This window comes from Haemaphysalis longicornis, unplaced genomic scaffold, assembly GCF_048455015.1.
Source record: "Haemaphysalis longicornis isolate Haplotype H1 unplaced genomic scaffold, Haemaphysalis longicornis Haplotype H1 scaffold_8, whole genome shotgun sequence".
Classification (NCBI taxonomy): Eukaryota; Metazoa; Arthropoda; class Arachnida; order Ixodida; family Ixodidae; genus Haemaphysalis; species Haemaphysalis longicornis.
Window position 1 is genome coordinate 97840617 of NW_027526445.1, and position 26750 is coordinate 97867366.

Here is a 26750-nt window from a genome sequence, read left to right on the forward strand (position 1 = left end):
AAAGGAGTACTGACACGAAATTTCTCGCTTTCAGTTTTTATGCTGTGAAGAATACCTATTTGCCCAGTAATTACGAAAACCGAACCGAAAGCCGTCAGCCACCAACACAGAATTAATTATACCACGTTTATTGCAACCACTTTCAAATTGTGTCGCCGCGCGGGAAAATGGCCGTTCGAAGGTGAGCCTGCAAGTGGGCCAGTCTGACGTCACGGTCTCACTCGTGACGTCAGGGACGTTCGCCGCAACATCTGCTACGATTGCACACGATCCGCACTCGCCCGAGGAGTCGACATGTCGTCTGAATCGTCAGACTAGGATGAGTGGCTGCCACTCGATAGGCAGAGCGACGTTATTTGGCCAGGCGATTAGCCCAGCGATGTCTTCGCCGTCGTCCGTTTTTTAATATCACTGCGGCTCGAACCGGCCCTGACCGCGATAGCAACAGCTTGTCGCCACTCTTATAATCTATCTCATTGCGAAAAAGAAGAAGTTCGACATGCGAGAAAGTAGATGTTAGTGTGGTGAAAAATTGTGCTAGGGGTTGTTATCAGCGCTGAATTTAAAAGCGGCGTTCAGATATTTTCCGCGATGGTCAGCCTACGCTGACCGCCAGCGGAGGTTCGGCGCTCCGACCCAGCACTGCCGGCACCGCGGTGCGGCGAGCGGCCCACCGATGGCGCCACCTGCGCGCTAGAATCAAAACAGGCCATGGCACATGTCTTGGTCACCGATCGCTGAAACGGCAATTATCGCCAAAATAAAGCTCAGTATGCGAAAAAGGGGATGATAGTGTGTTGAAAAGTTGTGTAAGGGATGGCCCTTCGTAGTTGTACAGATACCACCGATCACATATTCGCCACGATACTAAGCCTGAAGTTCCGAACACCCAAGCTGACCCGAGCAACGCCGAGCCCGCTGGCTTGGGCGACATTTCTTGCGGCCGCCGCCGCGCACGAACTCAGTCCATGTCTAGCGCTGCATGTCGTCGCGTGGAAAATAATGCATCTTGGCGACGTCGTCAATTTGCTCGGACAGGTTTCCACGAGCAGTACATCGCATTCCGCGAGATTGCCATAGCACAACTTGGGCGAGCTCGGCGACGCGCACCGCCGCGTCGCCGCGGTGAGCGTCGGCACCGGCATCGCGCAGGTTTCGGCCACAGTGCAAGGGAACACCATGCGCCGGCCAGGAACTGAAGAGCAAAGACGTCGAACGCACGGCAAAATGCGCAAAGTTAACAAGCATTGCTCACACAGCTACACCCGTACGTCTCCTGCCCAAACGAATACCACCGACAACAGCAGTGCAGGATATCGTTTCCGGTTACGAAAACGACTATATGACGTCACCCTCAACCAGCCAGACACGCCGGCCGATGTTTCTTCACGCCGAAAGCGATTTCTCTAGGGCTGCCGATTTGTGGAAGCTCACGGCCGGGACAATCAAATCTGATTTTAGTTGTGGTTCCGCCTCGGATCGTTGCAAAAATTTCTGTGAAGCATCTGTACAAACTAACCAAGCCAATGATATTATTTTTTAGGCGTCAAAATTTGGTGTCAGTACTCCTTTAAGCCTGAAGAGAATGCATTGTTTTAGCGAAGATTGTAAAGGGACTGCGGCACCAGAAAGCGATTCAGTAAGAAATCGCAGAGTCAGAGAGTGGGAATTTGCTAAAAATGTTTGAACTTACAACATGGCGTTGCTCCAGGGATGCGGGAAAGGGCAAGATTTGTTTCTATGAAAAACAATGTGACCCTGGATCCAAGCATTTTCTCCTACAACCCCCACATATGCGCATCATGTGGCATTTTCGACTTCATCATAACCATAACCCGCTTCGCACGTGGTTGGAGTAGGCCCCCTCTATTATAAAGTGCGTAGCAGAATGGTGACAGGGATCCTGGTTTTACGCATACAACTGAAAACGTCAGCTTCATCAGACGAGCAATTGCAAATGACTAGAACCGCACAACCCACTATAAAGGTACACTCACGTGAATGTGTCAAGCTCCCGTTTTTTCTTGCACTGTGTCATCATCATCATTACTACCCTATCCGCGCCCACTGCAGGGCAAAAGGCTCTCCCGTTAATCTCCCATTATCCCGTTCCTGTGCTAACTGCGACCACTTTATGCCAGAAAACGTCTTGATCTCATCTGCCCATCTAAGTTTTTGCCGCCCCCTTCGACGCTTGCCTACTTTAGGAATCCACTCAGTTAGCCTTAGCGACAAACGGTTATCTTGCGTTAGCATTACATGCCCTGCCCACGTCCATTTCTTCTTCCTAATTTCTGCTAATATTTCCTTAACACGCGTTTTGTCCCTGACCGACTCCGCTCTCTTCTTGTCCCTTAATGTTACACCTATCATCCTCCGTTCCATTGTACGCTGAGTAGTCTACAACGTAAGTTGAAACGTCTTAGTGAGCCTCCAAATTTCTCCTAAGCGAGTGAGTACCGCGGAGGTGGGTACTACGGTGCAGGACTGACTACTTTCCTTTAGGTGAACACTCCGTAGACTGAATCTAATAAGCGTACTTTTCATCGCGTATCAGAGCGATAAGGCGGTATTTATTTTATAGAGCCGGAAATAATAAAAACTACAATGCGCGGTTCGCGGCGGGTACACCCACTAACAGCAGTGACGTCAGGTAAAAGTGCTACGTGTTTGGAGGATTTCAAAGATTTGCATTCACAGAAGTTTCGGTTTCGTATCTGTGAAACAACATGCTTGGCATGCGACGGCATCGTTGTATGGGCATTCTCGATATCTCAGTAATCGGCATACCACGCTTCTGCCGGCATACCGTGCTTCTCAGTATACCGCGCTTCCCGCGCTTCTCGGTACCGCGGTTCTCGGTAATCTATACCGCGCAATCGGCATAGCGCGCTTCTCCGTAATCGGCATACCGGACTGCAAAATGCCTCAGATAAGCCTACCAGCATGGCTTGGAATCGTACCAATCACTAGCCAAGGCGTCCGTAGTGGATGAACGCCCTCCGCGTCAACGCAGACGCTCAAACGCGATGCGCTTTCCAACCTCTTTGGAGCTTGCAAGTCTTATGCGTGTATCGAAAAAAGCATGTTGCCCCAGTCCAAGGGTCGGCTGTTTCGGGACTGTGCCCAGGGCCCGTTAACAGTCGCTGCTTATGGCAACAGTACGCAAACGAGAACTCGCTAGCGGTTCAGTGTCAGTCTGCGCGCATTCTGGGAACTCGCTCGTGGAGCTATTAAAGTTACAGCGCAAAAATGGGGAATTCAGTATTGAAAACATTGGCCACAAACAAAAAAAATGAACTTCACAAAAAAAAAGAAAAAATCTTCATTCTCGAGGATTCGAACTTAGGGCTTGGAAAACAACATGCCTAGTAATCCAGACCATCCGGCTATAAGCTAGCGCTGCCAGTGCCGGAAATTCAAAGTTGATAATGTATAGCCAGTTTACGTTTCTATTCAGCTTTAGCAGTTCAAGCAGCTTGGATGATTATTTCTTGTAGAGCGCTCGTGCAGTAAGCGTCCTTCAAATTTGCACAATGTCTCATGTCTATCGACTGCATTTGTTACGCGGAAAAGCGTTCGTAAATGCGTGGTCGTGGAGCTGACCGCCGTGATTGTACACCCAGCCAAAAAAGTTCGTCCTGCACCCTAGTTTTACGCTGTACGGTAAACGTTCCGGTTGATTTTATTTCCTTATTACCGATATTAACTTCGACGACTTATCTACCGCCTTGAATTGGCCTTACAATTTTCTGCTAGCGTACCAGTCAGCGAAGCGTGGCATGCGAGCGTGTGTGAAGCTACTTGGACTTAAAGCTTGATAAGCTCTAAAAACTAATAAACAAAAAGTCAATTCCTCCAGGCGAAAATCGTGTCGTGGCTTAGTTTCAATCGAGCGAACGAATTGCAGCGTCCTGCTGTCGGTCGGACGACTAAACGCTGCACCGACTGAGTCTTTTGGAGGGTCGGCGAGCCAGGCAGTAGCGCGGTCAACCGAAGCCATCTTTTTTTTGACGTCAAACAAAACGTCATAGAAATCGGCACGGAGGATGCAGAGCGGGGGACCCCATTTTGAATATTGTTTTCTACAGAATCGAGTATCTTAAACGCAGCGAAAGTGGTCCAAACATCGCCTAGACACTAAATACTGCAATTCGTGCTAGTACTCCCGCAATGCATTGTGCCTTTCAATATGAAGAATAAGGCGTCATGGTTCAGTGTTTTACTGTCCGTCCTGTTGCAGAACGGTATCTCGTTTTCTCTCGTAAAGAACAATGTACTGACGTGTTTTTAACATGTTAGGAGTAGATTCAGGGGAGGCTGGTGCTCGCGTGGGTTTCGGTGTATCGATTGACATGAATTATGGTAGTATATGAGTATATGGTATATAGGTCTACACACATAAACCCATTTTTAGGTATGTGGTGTATGGGCAACGCTGCAGGAGAATACACCGATCACCTGTATACACCCATAATCGCTAGTCATATTCTGGGTTCTTAAAATGAAATCACCGTGTGCCTGTTTTTTTTTTTCATTTTTCACTAAGAAAAAATCCGCCGAAATAAGCCGACGCCGTTCGAGAGTAATTGACTTCTTCTCGAAGAAACCGGAACAAGATGGGCTGTCAGACCCCGACGCAAAATCTCAAGTGAGTGGTGCCAAGTCTTCCAACACGTTACCACAGTACCAAACCAGATCCATTTCTTCTTTTTTAAAATGAAGCTTTCAATTACTTACCGATGGCACCATTCATCGCGCGGAACGCATTGCATGAAAGCAAACAGTACATATTGGGTTTCACAAACGATGGTGATGATAAGTGAAGGCGCATGAAGCGCATCAGGAATAATATCCTGCCCCTAGTCGCAATCGTACCTGGATCCCTCAAGTCAGTTCTCATATGTTGAGAGATTTACGGCCTGTATGTTTGATTGTTTTTGTGACAATGGTGGCTTTTAAAGTATCGAAGAACAGGAGGATGCACAAGGGATACTCAAATGACAACTGCATGACACCTGTAAGTCGCGAACTGCACGTAGGGAGAACGGCCATTTTCCAGTCTTTAGCCGTGTGAAAAAAGGGTTGCGGCGCCTTCGAAGGTAGTAATGCTGCTCTTTTGGCAATATCTCAAACTGTTGTTCCTATCATGCCTCGACGGCAAGAGGGTCGTCAACTTTGGAGTTGGCGTTGGTAGGCAGACCATGCAGGAGGTGTGATACGAGAGGAGAACCTTTTAATTTTGTCGTGATCGTATCTTTTCTAATGTTTTCTAATGTGTTTTAACTCCAGAAGTTACTGAAATTGAAGAAGAGTTATAGCCATTGGCATGTACAAATTGTGAGTGATTGATTAAGAAAGAGTAAATCCATGCAAGCATGCACATTTGGGTGAATGTTAATTCTAGTCAGTTTTACAAGAAGCAAGTTGGGCGGAGCTTTATCCAATGCCTTACAAAATTCCAAGTACACACAGCCTAATTCGGAACGACGACAAAGAACAGAATGAACATCATCAGCTAGCAATAGTAGTTGTGTTTCACAGGAATGTAATTTTCTAAACTCGTTTTGCGAGGGGGAAAAGAAAGACGAGGACTCAACAAAATAAAGTGGCTGAGGATATAAGACATGTTCCATAATTTTGCAGCAAGCGCTAGTTATTATATTGGGCGATAATTGGATCGTGAGTGCTTGTCTCTGGACTTACGAAGTGCAAGCACCTTACCAACTTTCCAGTCTTCTGGTAAAATCTCGTGGAAGAAAGAGGGTTTAACGATTTCGGATATTATGATAGAACTATATATTGTAAGGTTCTCGACAACCTTAGCATTAAAAGTGACATTGGAGCTTTCCGCATGCCTCTGAGGGCCCGGAATGACAATCCGCTTAGGCAGGCTCCGGTTTTAGGACGTATGACATCTAAGAGTTCGTTGGCTTCTGAATAAAGCTATGGGTGACAAGTCCATCATTGTTTTATTCCTCTCTCTTGAGGAGGAGGTAGCTGCGACACAAAATGTCGCTATGCACGTGCAAAGCAGCACGAGAAGAGCCCACATCGCGACCACTGACTTCAAGGATATAACGAAGCTCATCATCAGCTGTTTTTTCAGAGGCCCTTAATTTTGTCTCTTCACTTCGCGCGGCACAAAGAGGTGTTTCCAGGTCGAGTCAAAACATGAAGAGTGATAAAAAAGTCTTCTGCGACCAAATTGAAAGACGAGAAAAAGAGGAAAGGGCAGTAACTCCTCTACAGTAATGAGGAAATTACATGGGACCGCAAAATATCAAGTAGAAAGCACAAATAGCGAAATTCCTCTCCATACAAGTAAAAATTACATTTATTCGTAGCTTAAACAAATAAACGATGTTTGGAAAGCGCTTTCCATATATATACCACTAGGGCGCCGTGATTTAATCTCCACAAGCAGTATTTTTCGACATTGCTCGTTCTGGTGTATGCTTCCGGGTTCGCATTTCATTTGTACATGAGGGTACACCTAGTTGAGTGCTGGCGACTAATAGTAAATACAGTCAAAACAAAAATAAAGACCAACCCATCCTTTACTATCGAATGCCATATTGTTGTGGTACCCTCATTCAAAAGTTACATTTTCTTTGTTTTGAAAGACGCAGTGGTCTGTAGGCTATACGTCGGGACCGATACGAGCAGCTTTAGACTAACGCTGTTTTATTACCGCCAGAAAAATCTTATTTAGAGCGGGGAAACTATTTTCTTGTCCACCGATCAAGATGTTGGACAGAAAGCTTCAAAAAGCAATATCCAGCTGACGCTTTCCAGCATAGAAATTGCTGTACATTTTCCACGGGTCTTGATTTATGAGTTCGTGTGAACCAAATTTTTCCAGGCCTCATCCAGTCAACTTCGCCCTAGCACGGAAATAGAGGCACCTGATTATCCCGAAGCCAGCACATCTACCCAGGCCGTCCCTGGACAATCCATCCAAGCAAACGAAAACTCAGTGAGCGAAGTGCCTTCCTTGAAAATGTCCTCCACGAATGTCCATGTTGCTATGGCGTTAATCTCCGCAGCTCACGAGGACCGTTTCTCTTATTTGCATGCCAGGTCATAAACAGACTTCAGGACTACTCGTTCTAAACGAGAAATTATTAAAAATACGTATTCCGCAAGTCGAAGGTAGAGGTCGATGGAGTGAGACTTGATGTACATGCGTACATGCCACCAACCGATTCGCGAAAGGAGGATCCATAGATTTAGTGCTGGCAGTTTAAGGGGCTGTCCCTGGACATATACCGAGTGATGATGATGACGATAATTATTATTATTTTACTTTATTAGCGCAAGGCCAGCAATGGGCTAACAGCACCAAGAAAAGAGTTATTTACCGACACTGCTGATACGGTAGATATTGAACGCTGCCAGTAAAACATGTGTATATATAGACGTGACACTTGATAATACGCAATGATAATAGGCAATAATATTTGTCGCTTAGACAGGCTACTTAGCCTACTGGTTACGAATTGCATGGCGTCCAAGTTGTGTTAAGGAGGGCTCCGATATTATTGTTGGGTAAGCAATGGATGGCGTAGGTCGGCAACATGTCTACATCGCTCCGTCAACCGAGCCGCGCCGATGTGCCATCAGAGAAATAACTCACGCGGTATGCTTAGAACGTTTTATAAGAATTCTTGAGGGACGATATGGTTGGACCTTTTGTTGATTTGCTGTTGCACCATTCATGACATGACCAGCTCACTGCACAGAGCCTGCGAGGATCTTTCACCTCGCACGCCATCTTCAGGAGCACCGTATTCACCCCTGTCGGTGCCTCCACGTTTGAATAGTCCGGGGGTGTTCGGCAAACCTCAAGATTAAAAAAATCTACACCCTTCCCGCGAACAGTGGGAGAAGGAACTGTCCAGCTCTGCTTCCGACTCCCAGTTTGGTATAATTTAAAGGGCCGTTGCGGCAAGAGTGGTAATAGAGTACTTTACTGAGGACCCCACTCAATATTTGGTGCCCGTAATAAGGTTTCTTCTCTCTTGCACTCTGTCCCTCCCACGGTATCCACGCTCTCTCTGAGCGTGTCGTATCTCGCGCGCGGCAGTGGCTTACCGTTCTTTGGCGCAGCTGTTTCCCTTTTCTTACGCCCAATACCAGACTTAGGATCACCGGCTGGAACAACTTTTTTTTGCATGGTTCTGTTTACCTTAAAAAGAGTTTTTGCACGTCAGGTGTTCCATGAAACGTAGATACTAGGGCGTTCTCTGCAAATGGGCTACAAACAGGGTTTAAATGGTTGAGATTTGAAGTGCGCAAAATCTGGAGTACTATCCAAGGAACGACCTGCCGCAAAAACGGTTTAGAGGAGTTGAGCGTTACCACAGTTATCGTTCATTAAAAAGCGCCAGCATAAGACCCTGAGCACTTCAGCTCTCATCGCGCCTTTAAAGCATTGTGGATACGGTGACGTCACCGACGAGGCAGTCTTCCAACGAGAGGGAAATCGGCCAGTTTTGAGGGAGGTTTGAAATATACACGTCAACACAGGTATCCGGAGATCACCGAAAGCCTTAAGTACTGCTGAGGGAATGCCGTCAGGGCCGCACGAGAGTGACACCTCGCTTCGCTTGAGACCTTTCGAGACAGGACTTTCTGAGATTACCATTTGTGAGCACGTACAGAGTTCCGCAGATACCGGAGGGTCACTAGCTACACTTTTCCTGCCGTATGCTGAACGGAATTGTTCCGCAAAGGCATTAGAAACGTCAGATACGCTTTGTCTCTTATCATCGAGGAGGTTCATATATCCTTAAAAAAATGTAGATGTTTGTGAACGGACGTGGCCCCAGATAACTTTAGCGTCCCGCATTGCGTCAGCTTCAACTGCGGAAATGTAATTAGACCTATCGCGTTTAGGCAGCTATTTACAGTGATCTCAGTTGACGAAACTCACTCTTCCACATTTCCTACCCCGTATTCTTAGCCTCTCTTTAGTTCGGCCCTTTAGTTCGGCCCTCTTTAGTTCGGCCCTTAGCCTCTCTTTAGAGGACCCTTTTTAGTTCGGCTGAAAACCAATATGAAAAATTGCCTTTCCTTTCTGTTACTTTAGGCACAAATCTGCTGAATCCGTCGTGTAAAACTTTATTGAAAAAATCAGCCTGCTCGTCAGCGTCACAGAGGTTGGCTACTGGCGACCAGTCAGTGTCACTGAGAAACTACTACGGGAAAGTTTAATAATCAATCAATCAATTAATCAATCAATCAATCAATCAATCAATCAATCAATCAATCAATCAATCAATCAATCAATCAACCTTTATTTTTGGTGCCCAGGAACAACCTTAGGCTCTTGGTACTGGCACACCATATACAAAACATACATAAAAACAAACTCAAATAAAAGACAACACAACACACAAAACCGTCTGCATGAAAGAAACAATAAAGTAAAGATAGTTGCAGTAATCTCAGAAAGCAAAACAGCAAAAAAAATAATAAGAAAAGAAAAGAAACAGGAGACCTAGCGTTGCAAGCCATGACACTCGGACAGCGAAATGTTCAAGGCACGTGAAAAACAGGAAATACTCACTGAACATGACAGAGATAAGTTATACACATAAAACGAAGGTTTCATAACAAAATGTTCGGAAGTTTCAACTTTGAAAGAAGCTCAGCATTACAAGCACTGGCACTCAAACCTACAGAAATTCAAGCAACGCAAAACCAGGAAATGTGAAAAACAAACAAACAAGAACATGATTTGCATAAAATAAATACGGCACATAAATTTGCAATGACATAAAGGCACTTAAGCTACAACAGTTTTCAAGTCATTTGAGAACAAAGAAAAAGAGCTCTGGAATATATCAAGACGATCAGAATATTCATTATATGCACATTGTATTCTGCAGATGGACGAGCGTCTTCTACTTAAAGCATCTGTTCTAAAAGTTCGAAATGTTCGGAAAAGTTTGTTCGGCAAGTTGACATTGATAAGTGCAACCAAGTCATCACACAAAATATCACCATGAAGAAGTTTATAAAGAAAGATAATGTCAGCTCTCATTCGTCGACACCAAAGGGAAGGGATACCTTTGAGACAAGACATGCTGCCATTTGCGTCTTCTTGTCTATGACGGAAACGGTGCCTAAAGATAGAAAGGAACTTATTTTGAACCCTTTCGATGCGGTCACTATTGGACTTGCAAGTTCCATTCCAAACAACAGAACCGTATTCGAGTAGAGGTAAGCAGAGAGCTGAATACAACTTTAAGAAAGGAAGAGGACTTTTAAACTCTCTAGAATACCTGCAAACAGCACCCAGACATCGAAGAGAGCGTCGGGTAATTTGTGTAACGTGGGAAGAGAAAGTCAGAGAAGAATCAAATAGTACTCCCAAGTCCCGAATTTCGGTCACCCTCGGTAGTGCAGTGCTTGCTATTTTATACGAGTATTGCAGCTGTTGAGTTTTCCTACTATAGGAAAAAACTTTAGTTTTTAAGGGCTTCAAAATTAAGTCATTTTTGGTGCACCAACGATGGAATGACACGATATCAGCCTGAAGAGAATTACAGTCCTGAACATTACGCACTTCTCTGAAGATTTTCATATCATCAGCATACAACAAAAAAGACGAATTTTGAATGGCAGAAGCAACATCGTTAATGAAAATGGAAAAAAGAAGGGGGCCCAGAACGGAGCCCTGGGGTGCACCACTTGTTGCTTTGTATCTAAATGATGTCTGACCGTTAACACTTACATAGCAATATCGCTCCTGGAGATAGCAACGTATAAGACCCACTAAAAAAGCGTGAACATCTAACAGAATGAGCTTGGCAAGCAATAACGAGTGGTTGACTACATCAAAGGCCTTGCTCATGTCACAGTAGACCGCATCAAGCTGGCTTCTACCAACGACTGCTGGGACAGCCTGCTCCATGAAGCATGCGAGGTTTGTGGAAGTGAGCGACCACGCATGAAGCCATGTTGATTAGGAATGAGGACGTGTTTAGGTGAGAAAGACAAGACCGCATGAAGAGATAACTGGAATATTTTAGAGGCAGAACAAAGGAGCGACACTGGCCTATAGTTCATGGGGTCAGTTTTTGGGCCTGACTTGAAAACAGGGAATACACGAGAAATTTTCCATTAGCGAGGGTACGTGCCAGACCGGAGACAGTTATTAAATATTGAGGTGAACACAGGAACGAATATATTTGCATACGTTTTTAGAATTGCAGCAGGAATACCATCTGGCCCAGAAGACAATGAGGGCTTTAGCCGCTTGATGCTGGTCCGCACGATGTTCTCATCCAATTGGAAATAAGCGGAGTTACCGTCCTGGTGACAAGAGACGCTGCCGTCATCACTACCACCGCTAAGCCCAAACAAAGAAGAAAACTGACGAGCAAAGCAGTCGGCCGCATCTGCAACCTCATCGCCGTTGGAATCCAGAAGACGAATAGATTCTTTCGTTGTACTAGATCTAGATTGAATGTATTTCCAGAAGGCACCAGCTGATGAGTTGCTTTAGCTTCAACTGACGCCAGGTACAAAGCATGATCACGCTTGTGCAATATTTTGCATAGGGCACGTAGGCGCCGGAACTCCTGAGCGAACTGATTCGCACCAGAGCGCTTCATCTTTCTGTGCGCACGTTCTTTGAGTTTCAGGGCATCCCGCAATTCAGAAGAAAACCAGTGTGGGAACTCGAACTTCTTTGGTAAATATTGCGGGATGTATTTCTTCATACCCAAAAGCACAATCTCAGTAAAACGGTCAACTTGTTCATTGACATCAGAGAGGTCAATGACTGTATAACAAGGGGCAGCAGAAAAGTAGCCATACAGCCCAACGTAATCTCCCCGGGCGAAAGCGTAGCGAGGTTGCGCATTGCTTGAAAAAACAGAACGGTGGATTATTGTAGGAAGGCAACAGGAAATAGAAAGAGGAGGATGATATTTGTCGGGTATTACTAAAGCACAATCAGAACGCGACACACTAACACCATCGAAGTTTGAAAAGCACAGGTCCAGAATGTTTCCACTGCAGTTTTTTATGTGATTACGCTGTGCCATGGAAGTGAAAGACGAAAAACCTAGTAACCTATTACCCTTCTGTTGAAAGTGGTGGTTGTAGTGGGAACAGGTGAGGTGGCTCCACTGAACGCCAGGAGCGTTAAAATCTCCAAGGAGGAGGACCTTGGGGTCGCAATGAGTAGTGAGCACCTGTTCAATGGAGGAGACTAACTTATTGAACGCGTCAGGAACTACATCAGGAGGAACGTAAAAAACACCAACTAGAAGTTTTTCAGTTTTAGAGATATGAATTTCGACCCATAAAGACTCACCTGCGTTTTCAATAATAATAATAATAATAATCAATCAATCAATCAATCAATCAATCAATCAATCAATCAACCTTTATTTTTGGTGCCCAGGAACAACCCTAGGGTCTTGGTACTGGTACACCATATACAAGCATTCATAAAAACAAACTAAAATCAAGACAACACAACACAGAAAACCATATATATGAAAGAAACAGAGATCCCAGAATGCAAAACAGCAAAAAAAAAAAAAGGAAGCCTAGTGTTAGAAGCCATGACACCCGGCCAGCAAAAACGTTGAAGGCACGTGAAAAATTGAATATACACAAGCAAATACTCAATGAACATGACGGAGATAGATTATACACATAAAACAAAGGTTTTGTACCAAAATGTTAGGAAGTTTCAAAATGGAAAAACGAAGTTCAGCATTACAAGCACTGACACTTAAACCGACAGAAATTCAGGCAACACAAAATCAGGAAAAGTGAAAAACAAACAAGCAAGATGATTATTTGCATAAAATAAATATGGAACAGAAATACGGCACATAAATGACATAAAGGCACTTAAGCTACAACAGTTTTCAATTAATTAGAGAACAAATAATAATAATCAATCAATCAATCAATCAATCAATCAATCATGTTTATTTACGTGCCCAGGAACAGCCACAGGCCTGAGTGCTGGCGCACGGGTAGTTACATGAAAACAAAATACAAGAAACATATAGCAAGAAACAAACAAGCGACAAGACACACACAAATTGAAGTAGTGAAAATGACAGAAATAAAGCACAGGCGGAGCCTGGGTACAGGTAAAAAAATAAAAAAAGAAGATGCCTATGTTGCTCTGCCCGTCGTAAAGGCCACACGACAGGCAGAGCAACAAAGTTTGACAGTAATAAATAATAATAATAATAATAATAATAATAATCAACCTTTATTTTCGGTGCCCAGGAACAACCCTATGGTCTTGATGCTGGCACAGCATATACAAACCCTTAATGAAAGAAACGTAAAACAGCACGGCACAACACACAAAATCCTCGATATGACAGATAATAAACAGAAAATACTTACAGAAATTCAGATAAAAAAGCAAAAAGAAGAAAACAGTGTTGCAAGCTATGGCACTCGGCCATAGCTCGCAACAGTGTTTTTCAACAGTCAATCAATCAATAAATCAATGAATGATACAATCAATCAATCAATCAATCAATCAATCAATCAATCAATCAATCAATCAATCAATCGTTTATTAACGTGCCCAGGAACAGCCGGATGGCCTTTGTGCTGGCGCACGAAGAAAAAAAAAGAAAAACTGGCAATGTAAGATGCCCACACCTCACAAGTAATGCAATTAAAGGACAGCGATACTGACACAGACACAAAAATTACACACTGTCGTACGCAAGAATATACATGCACCCCCTAAAAAGCCAAACACATATATACACACAAAAACAAGTACAGTGCCTTGCAGTAAGGCATTTGACATCACGCCAGTGGTCGTCATACACAGATAATTTCAAAAATATAGATAAACGTTAACAAAGTTTAGTTGCACGGAAACGGGGTGAATCGAGATAGCTTATATGTAAGAAAAGGTGCATGGAAGGAATGCACGTGTAGAGAAAACCAGACATGGAATAAGGGGAATATATAAAAAAGAAAACCTTGTGTTGTCATCACTTCATGCTCAAGTGACCGCTTGTGAACAGAGGATAAAAAAAGGTCACTTGCAAGACAAGCTCACAGACGTGTTTGCGGAACTGTGTCAAGGAATTATTAAATATGTCTAAATATTCGTGGTACTGATTGTACGTACAAGGAGGCAAAACATGGGGCACAAGCCACGCAGACAGCTCGGATTAAAAAATGTGTCGTGTAGTCATATTGGATATTTAGGGCCCATGGAGTGTAACATGTTGCAGCATTTCACCAAAAGACACTGCCAGGAATCATTTTGAACAGGAAAAGAAGATCAGCCTTAATTCGTCTGGAGTTTAAGCACTCTAGCATCGGTACAGAGAATGACCCAAAAGTGTTATGGGTAGCAAAGCCAGGATTGAAGATAGAGATAAACTTTTTCTGGACACTTTCAATATGCATACAGAGTGTTTTGCATGCGCTATTCCATACCAAAGAAGCATACTCGAGCTGCGGACGACAAATAATCGTGTACAGCTTGAGAAAAGAGCCCGGCTCCTTGAACTCCTTTGATAGGCGACATATAACGCCAAGAGAACGGAGGGCCCACCGAGTGACCTCCCGGATGTGCGGAGAGAACATCATTTTACTGTTGAAATTAACACCGAGATCCTTAACCTCCCCAACACGTGGTAGTGATTCAACGTTAATGTCATAGGAGAACAATATGCTGTCAGGTTTTCTAGTGTAGGTCATTACCTTAGTTTTTGGTGTATTAAAAAAAGAGTATGTTGCGTGAGCACCAATCTGAAAAAAGACCTGATCGCTCGCTGGAGAGCGGAACAGCTTGCGGTGTTTGAAACAGCCTTAAATATTTTGACATCATTAGCATATAAGAGAAAGTGACAATCATGAATTAGTGAGGAAATATCGATTATAAAAATTGAAAAAAGAAGTGGCACCAGAACAGATCCCTTAGGGACATCACTTGTAGGCTTGTAGGAGAGGGGCGACTGCCCGTTTTCATGCACGAAGCATCTCCTGTCCGATAAAAAATAACAGCAATATCATAATAATAAAATAAAGAATAATGAGTTTATTTCGTCATCATGCTGTACATGATGACAGGGGCCCGCAGTAAAAGCTGTCCAAAAACAGCTTGACTGAAGCTGCTGACCCCTAACTTGGCGAACAGCAATGATAAAGAGAAAAACACAACTAAATGCACATAGCACCAACAAACAGGAGCACTAGGTTAACATTTCTAACCGTCGTTACAAAGTACTAGAGGGAAGTAAAAAAAAAAAAAAGATGAAAAAGAAGATTCACAGCACCAACACTCAGCAATAAAAAGCTTCAATGGTTTCTATTTCCAAAAACAAAACAACACAAAAAGAAAAAGACAAGACATATTGAAAGGAAGCACACTTTTAAGGCTCAGAAATCACAAAGAAAGAGATAACATGAATTACGTGAAGACAAAATGATCTAGTTACTGATTTAGATAAATGGTTTAGATAAAATTTAGTTACTGGGACAATTTTGTGTTTGGCAAACCGTTAGGTTGTGGTGGGCCATCGTGGAAGTTTTTCATTACACGTAAGAAGCTCCTTTATAGGACGTGTAATTTGTGTAGGTTTTCTTGTGTCGTGGGTCACCAGGCTAAGTGACAGTAGTTTAGGCGATAATCAAATAGACTAACAGATTAGGATCATTGTGTTCGGTGGTTGCACCTCACGTTTTCTCTAAACAAGGTATATATCGGCGATAGTTCGCTACCAGGACAGGTTACGTGGTCGTCCCAGGACAGTTTTTTTTTTCCATAACGGCTGATGTTTTATTCGATGGCACTATTTCAAGGGTGATACGCTGAAAACAGATATATCTTGTTAATGTGACATTTTTATTCTTTCCTCTAAAGATGACGACATTCGTTTTTGAGCTATTTATCTGTATTGCGTTCTGTCGTGTCCATTAATCAAGTTTGACTTTTGCGTCTTTTGCATACCAGTGTCTTAGTGATACATTTGCTGAGAATGTGCGAAATAATGTAAAAAAACTTAATTGGTTGGGCTAGGAATCCATCAATGTCAAAAGATATCGTGTTGTTTAGCATGTAGAATGTGTCCATCACCTCAGCTTCATCAACTGGGATAAGAGATGGAGTACCTTCAATCGAAGTAATTTGTCGGATGTCATTGAACAATTTGGCTTCGCTAAAACCGCTACAAAGTGGAGATTAACAAAAACGTCTCCGTTCAGTACGAGTGTGGAAAGTTGCTTTTCACACCTTTGTTTCCCTAGAAGATTGTTTAGCTTTTTCCACGTTAAATCAGTGTGACCCTGGCAGGAAACACACTGATTTGCATAATATTTTCTGCCCTAGTATTTGTTAAGTTATTGTTCAGGCAATTACGGAAATTCTTTAAGATACGAAAGTCCTTCGCATCTTTAGTCTTGATCAACTTGCGATACATAGTATTTTTCATCCTAATTTTAGTAAGCAGTTCTTTCGTGACCAATGGTTTCTGAGTTTGGGGTTGTTCTTCACAACGTCGCATTGAAAACTTGCTTTGTAAATTGGCTTGAGATCTTTTATTAACCTTCGGCATACGTTATTTAAAGATTAATTTCTTGCAGAATAAAACACCAGTTTACTTGCGCGACATTTTACCTAAATGTAGAAAGTGTATTTTCAGTTGTAGGTTGGAAAGAACGGGTATTGCTAAATTATTTTGTGGACCCCTTTGTAAAACAAAACACCATAAGTAACTAATATCAGCGCTAATTACTCCAGATTGTACCCTTGCGCTGTCTGTGTTTGTAATAAACGAATCTAACAACGTGGAAGAATTTTGCGTGATACGGGTTTGTAAATCCATGATATTTGGAAACCCATTTGCCCGCAATAGCAAGTCAAAATGTCTTTTCGAAACATCATCACTTAACATAATAATGTTGATGTCCCCTCCACATACTAGGTCTAATCAATTTTCGCGCCAGTATTATAGCAGATATTCAAAGAAACCAATAAATGCTGGGCCTGAGCCCTGTGTACAACGATAACACACTACTAAAATGTTGCTTCCTGAACATACAGATAACACTCAATAGTCGCACGTGCATACTGTAAGTAACGGTAGCAAGTCAGGTTCCCAAATATTCTTAAGCAGCATACTAACACCACCCCCGCGACCATTATCATAGTTTAAAAAAATGTTTGATAAGTAGGAACACGGATAAGATCACAACGATTTTTCCCGCAACTTTCAGTTACCGTAATTACAACCAAAGATGTATCTAACTGCCGCGAAACTAGATTTAGGTGCATTTCTTTGTTTATGGTTTTTCATTTATGACTGAAGAGATTTGAAAGATTTTGCAAAGACTAGACCGAGCATTTTTGAAAACTGTTAAGGATTAACGTAGAACTTATAGAAAACAGCTGCCATCTGTGGCTTGTTTTACACACAAAAAGAGAGTAGTCACACATATGGGTAAGTTTAGCAACATTGAGGAAGTCCGAGATGGGTTACGTTGGGTGCCTCTCAGCCTTTTTCACCTGGAGTTTGTTGTTTCTATGCCTGACGCGCTTATATTCGACTACTTGTTGCCTGTCTTTTGCTTCCTTCAACAGCGCTTTGCTGCGTTTTATAAGGTTTTGCAGCACGAGAACTTCTTTGTTCATTTCCGAAATTTTAAGGATGTTGTCCCACCGTGCATCTCTGACGTTAAGTTTCGTGAAACGGCAAATAATTGCAGAAATCTTATCTTGCTTTCAAGGTAAACGGTGAATCGCTGCCACATCGTCACGTGATAGTTCAGAAAGCTCGTTTTGGACAGCTCATTTGTCTTGTCAACAAGATCTTCTTGTTCAGTCTCTGGTATTCCAGGAAATTCAAGTTGTGCCTTCGGTCGTCAAGCTGACGGTTCAGTGAATTCAAGCTTTTACTTCAAAGCGGTATGTCTCCCCCAACCCCGCTTCTCTGCCCCCCCCCCCCCCCCTCCTCACCCCCCCCTCCCGGCAGTTTTGATTCCGGTGAAGCCAGTTTACTCGGCTCCGGGGCTCCTCCTCGCCACCGCCGTCCCTTCTTTCACAACGATTATCACAAAATTTATTCACTTCGGAACCACCGATGCCTCTTTCACAAGTTACGCATTCGATGGAGTTCGGCCGTAGCAGCGTTATCCGATGATTGCGGAGAATGAGCAGCGGCGCGAACGGGTGTAAAAGCGTTTAAAGGCACCGCCGCCGCAATAATGTAGCCGCGGCCGTTGCCGCCTTAGAGTTTCTTGCTATATACACCCCAGAGGAATGTGGCGATAACATCTATGCGGCTCACATCAAGGCCGTCTATGTCGTCATGGGAACATGTGCTCAGCCTAGTTTCATCATTGGATCGGATTAAAAGATTTTATTGGCCGTATATTCGAACTCAGGGCCAGAAAAGCGCTAAAAACTATGGTATTATATAAGTGGAAAGTAAAACAGGCAGTTTTTTCTAAGGAAACAGGAAGTAAGCGGTATTTTTGCTGCAATGGTAGTGCCTACCTTAGAATGAGAGACAGCTGGGCGAGTTGTAGAATGTGCCTACTATTCTGCAGTGCCTACTATTCTGCGGGCCAAGCTGGTAGCTAAAAACAATGTCAATATTTGTGTGAAAAACGTATTAGAGACTCCGATTTTATTATTTTAGTATTATTTCGGATAAGTTGGTTTTTGAGCGTGCCTATGAAAACGTCGCCTTTTGGGGAACCGGTGCACCGAACGTCAGCTAGAGTTTCACAAAACCTGTTGCTGAGTGCGTTGGTTCACATTTGAAGACGTGCTTTGTTTCGCGAACTCTGTGGAGGGCGTGCAGCTTTGCAGGTGATTCGGTTTCACATAGAGGAAGGGGGTATTTTGTTTGTCTTCCATTTCCAGTTTTTCCAATCCTGGTTCGTAGTTCTTTGATGTTGCGCTCATTTTCTTCAGTGCGTTTTATTACGTCCGTCATCTGACCGGACATTAACTGCACAGAATCTTCTATCTTATCAACAGTTTCTTTCAAGGGCATCAAAACATGGAGTTTTGATTAATCGCCTGCAGCATACAGCACTAAAAACACATCCCGTACGCTAGGTTCGTGCTCGTTTCCTTCCGGTTGCACACGAGTTTTTGCATCCCTCCACCTCAGACATTTCTGAACTTTTGCGATACGCATCCCCGTTGCACTTCAATGTCGCACATTTTCATGTATGATACGAGAGCTTACAAAGAGTATACAGCATGCCATCGCTAGCACGCTCTAGTGACTCTTCACACTCAGGAAATTCACTATTGTTAGACACAACATTTTTTGGTGGCAGCAGCGACAAACCTCAGCACAGGCAATAACTAAGTGAGACACTTAAGAAACCTGAAACTTGACAGGGCGACAGGTTAGGGCGATGTTCCAGTAGCCGTCGCGCCCGCCAGAGTGACTCTCGGGCGTAAAAGAGGTCCCTTTATAGGCTTCGATGACCGCGCCAAGTGAATATTGCAGCAGGTCTTGTGTCGATGAAACAGCAATTTTTATGTCCCTCCGGTTGTCGGCCACGTTTTTGTTATCGGCCCATGAGCGGCAGTTTGATGTAACGGTACAGGCCGATAGGCTAGGGCGACGTTCCCGTTGCCACCGCTGCCAAAAAAGTGTTTTTCATCGTTTTCCGTGTTTTTTAGCATTATTCCTGCACTGTAAACGACGAGCTATATCTACAAACTCAGCTAAGCTAGCGCGACGATTGACATTCGTCTCTACAAGCATATGCCACGGCCGTGCCGCCGGTGCAGGACGCTCAAAATTCTGTACGATTTTTCGGCCACCAGTTTTGGTGTTTTTACACCCTCACACCCACCCGAGCGGGTGGAACCGCAATTCTAATCCGGAAACACGAATTCTTAACAGTAATTGACTGCGAGCTGGCGAAGGACGGGCGCTTTTGCTCCGTCGACGTCCTGGTGGGAGGGGAGCTTACACGCTTTGTCTGCGTTAAGGGATCGCATGGAAAGACTTAAAGAGGCCATAGCCAAAGGACGTGGAAGGCGTGAGACCCTCAACAAACATGACAGCGAACACAAACATCAGGAGCAGTAAGCGGAAGTGCAGTAGAGAGTCCACAATGATTTTCCAGTGGAATTGCAGGGGCATCCGTTACAAGGACATGGAACTCGCGCTATACATGCACGCGGTAGAAATTCGACCAGCCATCCTCGGCTTGCAGGAGACAAGAGGCGTTCCGAGGATCCCGGGGTATGTCACATATATCGACCCCAATAAAATGGGAATGGCGATTCTCGTAGAGAACCATATAGCAGCCACCCAACACCTTACAGCGCAAGCGGGATGCGAACATACGCTCGTTGAAATACATGCAAGAGAAATCGGAAGTAAAAGTAATATATTCATTATGAGCGTCTACTGCAGACCGTCGCAAAAACAATACGATTTTGACCGCGTCGTTCTGGATGCGAGGAAGCTTGCGGGGACAAGACCACTACTGATCCTCATGGACTTCAACGCACCGCACACGCTGTGGGGGTACAAGTTTCAATCAAACAAAGGAAAGGCTCTAATCAAGACAATAGACCACCAAGATATAACGTTACTGAACAAATCTGGGGTACCAACACGCAGAGGAAACATTGTATCTAGGGACACAACACCGAACCTGTCGTGCCTCAGCGGATCACTCGACTTTACATGGAAGTGCGAAGATGACGATCTGGGCTCCGATCACAGCGTCTTTACCATCACGATACGGGGTCCCAACTACCGAGCCAAGCTGGGAACAGCCCACGTCACAGACTGGGACAAGATGCGCAAGCATACTCAAAAAGAAGAAGAAAACACAGACGCAACAGCGCCAACCGGCCAGACGTACAAGGATTCGGCCGACAAGCAGAAAATAGACATCACACCAGTTCATACAAACAATCATTACAACGACACAAGCGCCATTCGTCGACAGCAGACTCGCCAAAATGTGGGCGGCCCAACACTCACTAACGAAACGCTGGAAACGGCAGAGGCGAAACAGAAAGTTAGCCCGCGCATAGGCCAACTGAACACGGAAATATCCGACTACGTGGCCAAACTCAGCAGAGAGAATTGGCTAAAGATCTGCGACGGCCTCCAAGGTCAGCTGTCGGTGGGGAAAACATGGAAGCTGCTACGCGTACTTATCAACCCTATAGGCAGCAAAACAGCAAGCAACCGCGCACGGACGAAAGTGCTAAACACATACAACAGCGATGGTGACAAGCTGATGAAGGCCCTCGAAGAACGCTACCTACAAACAGAACAAGGAAAACATCCAACCCAGCAAGAATATACGGTTCTGAACAATGAAGAGCTCGACGGGCCCTTCTCACTCTCGGAATTCTGGTCTGCAGTCGACGAAGCAACAAGAGGAGTGCCCCTTGGAAGGACGCCATCACGTATAGGTTACTTACAAACATTAGCAAAGCGGCACAGAGTCTCCTTGAGCACATCAACGCAGCTTGGTAGAGCTCGCAGCTTCCTCCAGAATAAAAAGAAGCAGAAGTTCGCTTCATCCATAAGCCCAGAAAAGCTCCAGCCATTGAAAACATGAGACCAATCTCTCTAACGTCATGCGTTGGGAAGGTAATGGAAAGAATGGTGCTCCGTCGACTCCAAACACACCTGGAGGACACAAATCATATACCAAGGACTATGTTCGGTTTCAGGAAGCATCTTTCCACCCAAGATGTAATGCTTCAGCTTCAGGAGCTTGTCGTCAAGAAGGCCACAAGGAACAGCCCCAGGGCAATCCTGGCCCTCGACTTGAAGGGCGTGTTTGATGTCACGCATGCAAGCATTCTAACAAACCTCAACGGAACGAAGTGTGGCTCCCGCACATTCGGATGCATCAAGAACCTGGCCTCTCGAATGGCACAAATATCGGTGGGCAATGAGAAGTCGGAACCTATTGAGCTAGGTGAACGTAGCACCCCTGAAGGGGCTGTGCTATCACCACTTCTCTTTAATTTGTCTCTCTGACCCCTGCCACGCCTCTTAGACCAAATAGAGGGGATCGGGAACGCTTTTTATGCGGATGACATTTCAATATGGACGGAACGAGTGGGTTCCGATGGCTGGATAGAGGAGACCCTCCAGGCGACAGCGCTGACTGTACACGAGTACGCAGTACGCGAAGCCCTGCGGAATCAGCTGCGCGCCGCAAAAGTCGGAGCTCCTCGTGGTCCAACCAGGCAAACCCCGCAAGACGTCCCCACCAGACATCTCCATCCAAATCGAAGACGCCGAAATCAAACCGACAGACAAATGTCGTATCCTCGGGCTAATTCTACAGCAAAACGGAAACGCACACGCTGCCGTCGATCAGATCAAGAACAGCGCGGAGAAGATCCTCGCAATGCTGCGAAGAGTATCCACCAGGAATAGGGGCCTGAAAGAAGAAGACGCCCTACGACTGGTGCAAGCGTTCATTATATCCAGAATAACATACTCTGCGCCATATCTTAACCTTAGTAAGACCCAGAAGTCTACACTCGACACCATAATCCGAAAGGCCACCAAACAAGCCCGAGGTATACCATATATTCGTCGACCCAGCGCTTACAGGCCATGGGTATGCACAACCCGGTTGACGAACTCATCGAGGCCCATCTATCCAGCCAGCGTCTCCGCCTGAGACAAACAATCCACGGCCGCGCGGTGCTGGACAAGGTAGGATGGCGCAAGGAACAAGCCACTATAAAGTTCCCTATACCAACAGAGTGGGACAGGTCAATTAACCCGAAGCCCCTACCCCGGAACATGGCCCCGGTAAATGGATGACGGCAGGAGACGAGCTCGTGCCAAGACGATGTCCCAGCGATTATGTTAAGACACTGGAGTGCTCTATGTGGATGCCTCACTTGCGAAAGGAAGCTTCCGCGCGGCGGTGGTGGTCACCGACACAGAAAGGCTGGTCATCAGCGCTGCGGGAAGACCAAGGACACAACGACGGCCGAGGAGGTGGCCGTAGCACTGGCGCTCATCCAACCGGGCGTCGTCTAACCGGGTTTCCGACTCGAAAAGAGCGTACTGCGGCTTCAGGAAAGGGATGATCGCCTTAGAGGCAGCCGCAATTATATTCAAGAGTAGGGCACCGGGAGCGAGCCATAGAGCTCACGTGGGTGCCTGCCCATACAAAGGTGGCCGGCAACGTCAACGCCGACTACCACGCCCGAGCAATGACCCTCCGGGCAGGGCACGACACCGACACCCCAAACCCTATGCTCACATACAAAGAGATAACGCACGAGTACAGAGAACAGCGGTGTACCCTCCCTGAGCCGCATCGCGCCCTGACCAGGGACCGATAATCAGGCGAATTCAGGCCGGTTCGCTTGCGCACCCCGTCCTACTATACAAATTCTATCCAGAACGAGAGGAGGACAAATGCCTATTCTGCGCACAGAACGTTGGTACTCTTGCACACATTATCGCAGAGTGCACTAAACTCAAGACACCCATACCTCCCACCCCTTCATCGCCCCCCCCCCCCACAACCCCACTCCACGAGCGATGGTAGACCTTGCGGTCCAGCCCCGCCCTGCCAACGCAGCTTGCACTTGCGGCCAGGGGCCAGGAGTTGCTGGCTGCATACGGGTCCCGAGACAAGGGAACCGCCCCGCCCGGCGTCTGAAGACACCGTCATATTGAGCTCAAATGAAGTTTCTACTACTACTACTACTGCCGGAGCGCCGCTCGCCGAGGCCGCAGCCGCGTTTCCCCCAGGGCCGGGTAGGCTGATTGGCTACTGCATGTAAAGGGGTTCACCAACAGCGGCGCTGTAATGTTGGTTCAGGACTTTGTGCGTCATATAGGTCGCGTCAGAGCCGGATCTACATCAGAAACAGGCAGTATGGCGGCGAGGAAGCGGTAGGTAAACAAGGGAAGAATGAAGCGAACTTTTTTGCGTTTTGTGTGGCTTTTGCTTTACGCAGTGGAGTACCAAATAATTTTGGTATAGGTTGCCGTGATGGGGTACTCTAGAGATTGCCCGATTGAAATGGCTTCCTTTGGAAGGCATTTAGGGCCCCTTTAAATAGAGAGGACAGAGCGCGCAGGGATAACTGCCTTCGCGAGTGGAAAGAGCGACGTCACCGCTTGGACGCGTATCTCTTCCTATTTTGTACCTTTCCGCCTCTGTAGACTTCCCGCGCGCTTGTGACTTGGGCTGTTTCTGCCTGCGTGCATCGACTGTGGTCAAGCGGCCGTTCCAGGCGTCTCTACTGCCGCGGTTTGTCACCGTTAATGCAGACTGTAAAAGACAGTGTGCGGCTCCTGCAGGGTCGCGTAAACAGCAATTTCATGCGGAACACCTTCGATTGGGACTGCATACTGTTTTGCTAGAAAACATCCAGCGAAGCTGGGACACGTTTCTAATGATTCACATATAGATCTAGAATCACTCCAATTTGTCTCGCGGGAAGGGAGGGGGGTCAGGAGCGTCGATTTGAGCACCGAAAGTAACCAGGTGGTAATGTGGGACGTGTCTGCCTCCCGTGGACGATTCCGATGTTCTGTGACGCTCGTCGCTTGGAGCGGGTAACGATGAACTTGCCCGCCTTTCCGTGCATTTTCTACTGCAGCTGCCAGTGACGCTGGAGTAGCGGAAGACACCGCCCTCCTACAGGCACCCCCTACACGACTGCATGTAGGAAGTGTCTGTATGACTGGGGTGCATTGAAAAATCGCCTGCGTCAAATTGCGTGGTATTTAGTTAATTCAAAATTTGTGTGTTGGCGGGCGTGTGTTCCAGGAACTTCTTTTTATTGCGCCTCGCATTACCGTACTTTTGAGTAGCGCCTGCTGACGCTTGAGGACTTTTTCGCCATCCGGTGTGTGATTACGCACATATAGAGGAAAAAATCCACCGCTAGCTGGCATTTCTGACAAGTATTTCCAGAAATAAAGTGAGGAAATAGTAGTAGCACAAGACAATATTTTGTGAAATAAAAAGGCTCTCTAACAAACTATAGGGCTAATTCACGGCCGAAACTTTCAAAGGTATGTGTTATAATTACGAAATTAGTGTACAAAACATTATTTCGAACAGGAAAATGCATGGCGAAAATTACGCCCTGTGTGCGCCCATGTCGCCTTTTATGATAGAACATATACCACCAACCACAACCAGCCAACGACTAAATCCTACGCCGAGCATAATCCGAGAATACACCGGACCGGAAGCAAACGGGGCCACTTATTGGCATTGTTCTAGGTTCCCTTAAGAATGCCCCCAGCATTAGTAACCCTCAGTTGTTCTTTTGATTTCCTCATACGCTATGGAAACACCTGCTTCTGGTCGAAAAGTCCAATAAATGGTGAAGCCCTACTTAAATGAAAGCACAGGCGTGGGGTGGTACTCAACAAATGAAGAACGTCTCTGTAATGACCATCAGAGCCTTGTTTTCTTATGTTTTTTTCTTCACCCTTTGATTTTTTTTGTTCGTTTGCAACGGCGGATACAATTCGCAGACTAGCATCGCTGGATTTGAATGTCCTGAGACGAAAAGCGACCCTCCAGCACCGCCTCAAGGCACCCAGAAGAATCCCACAAATGCAATTGAGGAGAGACCAAAGATTTCGAGGAAGCGGAGGAAATCGGTAAGCTTGAAGCACAGTGTTCGATAATTTTATTGAAAAACCGTTGATCTGACCGGAAAATCAAAAGTTTTGCAAGCTTTTATGCTAGCAACGCTTACGTTCACAACGTATACGCTGGCTTAAGTTTCTGTTTACGCGACCACCTTGAATGTAGCCCGCGCAACTGTGTTATATGCGGTCTGGTTGTTTTCGTACACGTTATGTCCAATTGGCACCGTGCTTGCCGCACCCGTTTCTCATTCGCTACCTTCCAAATGGGAAGTTGTAAAGCCGCCGCACGAAGGGTTGGTTATGAAAAATACACGTGTACTAATCTCGATGATGTACCGCTGCGCCACCTGCACAGGTGTGTACCGCATAATGTCACCTACTAGCGTGCGACATTTCTTCAGTTTGTGGGGTTCTGTTAGGCAAGACAGCTTTCATGTGCATTGTCCAAATGGCTTCCGTGCGCATTATACACGAATATAGACGAGTAACCGCAAGGAGTGACGTAACATCTTAGCTGTAAATGTCGCCGCGTGGACTTAAAGCGCCGCCACAGCCACCAGTAGAAAGACCGCGTCGCAATTCCAGATTTGGCTAGCGTAGACTATGCCTTAGGTTAATCGAAGGATACGGAACAGGCCAAACGGGGAACAGGCCAAACGCGGTTCCTCGCAACCGCTCACCTCGTTCACAGAAGGCCACAAGGGTAGGGTGTCAGCAATGGCTTCGCCTTAACAAGGCGCAAGAAAAACTGGGAGAGGTAGCCGGATATCCAAACAGCCAGGACGTCAATGATGGAGTGCACTGCTCGCTATGTGCATAATACCGGCTATGTGCAAATTATGCGCAAATTATCTGCGCACTTTTTGCACATTACATATGTGTACCTTATCTATGTGCGCATTAGTTTGCATTAGCGGGAGGGTCCATCCTTCCTTACTCAAAATCATTGCGGACGTCCGAAGTAATGAGGTGAATTTTGCCCTTTTTCTCCGCTATCCATGCCGTTACAGATTTTCCAGACGAACTACTTCGACCTTTTGGACCAAGACCCCGATCGTGTCAAACTAACCGTGACGTCCACCGAGCGGCAGACCCGGGAGAGCCGACCACTCACCCGCCACGTAATTATTC

The 26750-nt window shown here is 45.6% G+C and overlaps 1 long non-coding RNA gene across 1 annotated transcript; it reads left to right on the plus strand.

The window, feature by feature from the left end:
• Positions 1–4543: 4543 nt before the first annotated feature.
• LOC144149453 (uncharacterized) lies at positions 4544–25622 on the plus strand. The gene is made up of 3 exons (XR_013318310.1): positions 4544–4651; positions 6866–6979; positions 25500–25622. It is a non-coding gene; the product is annotated as an uncharacterized LOC144149453 (long non-coding RNA).
• The last annotated feature ends 1128 nt before the right edge of the window (positions 25623–26750 follow it).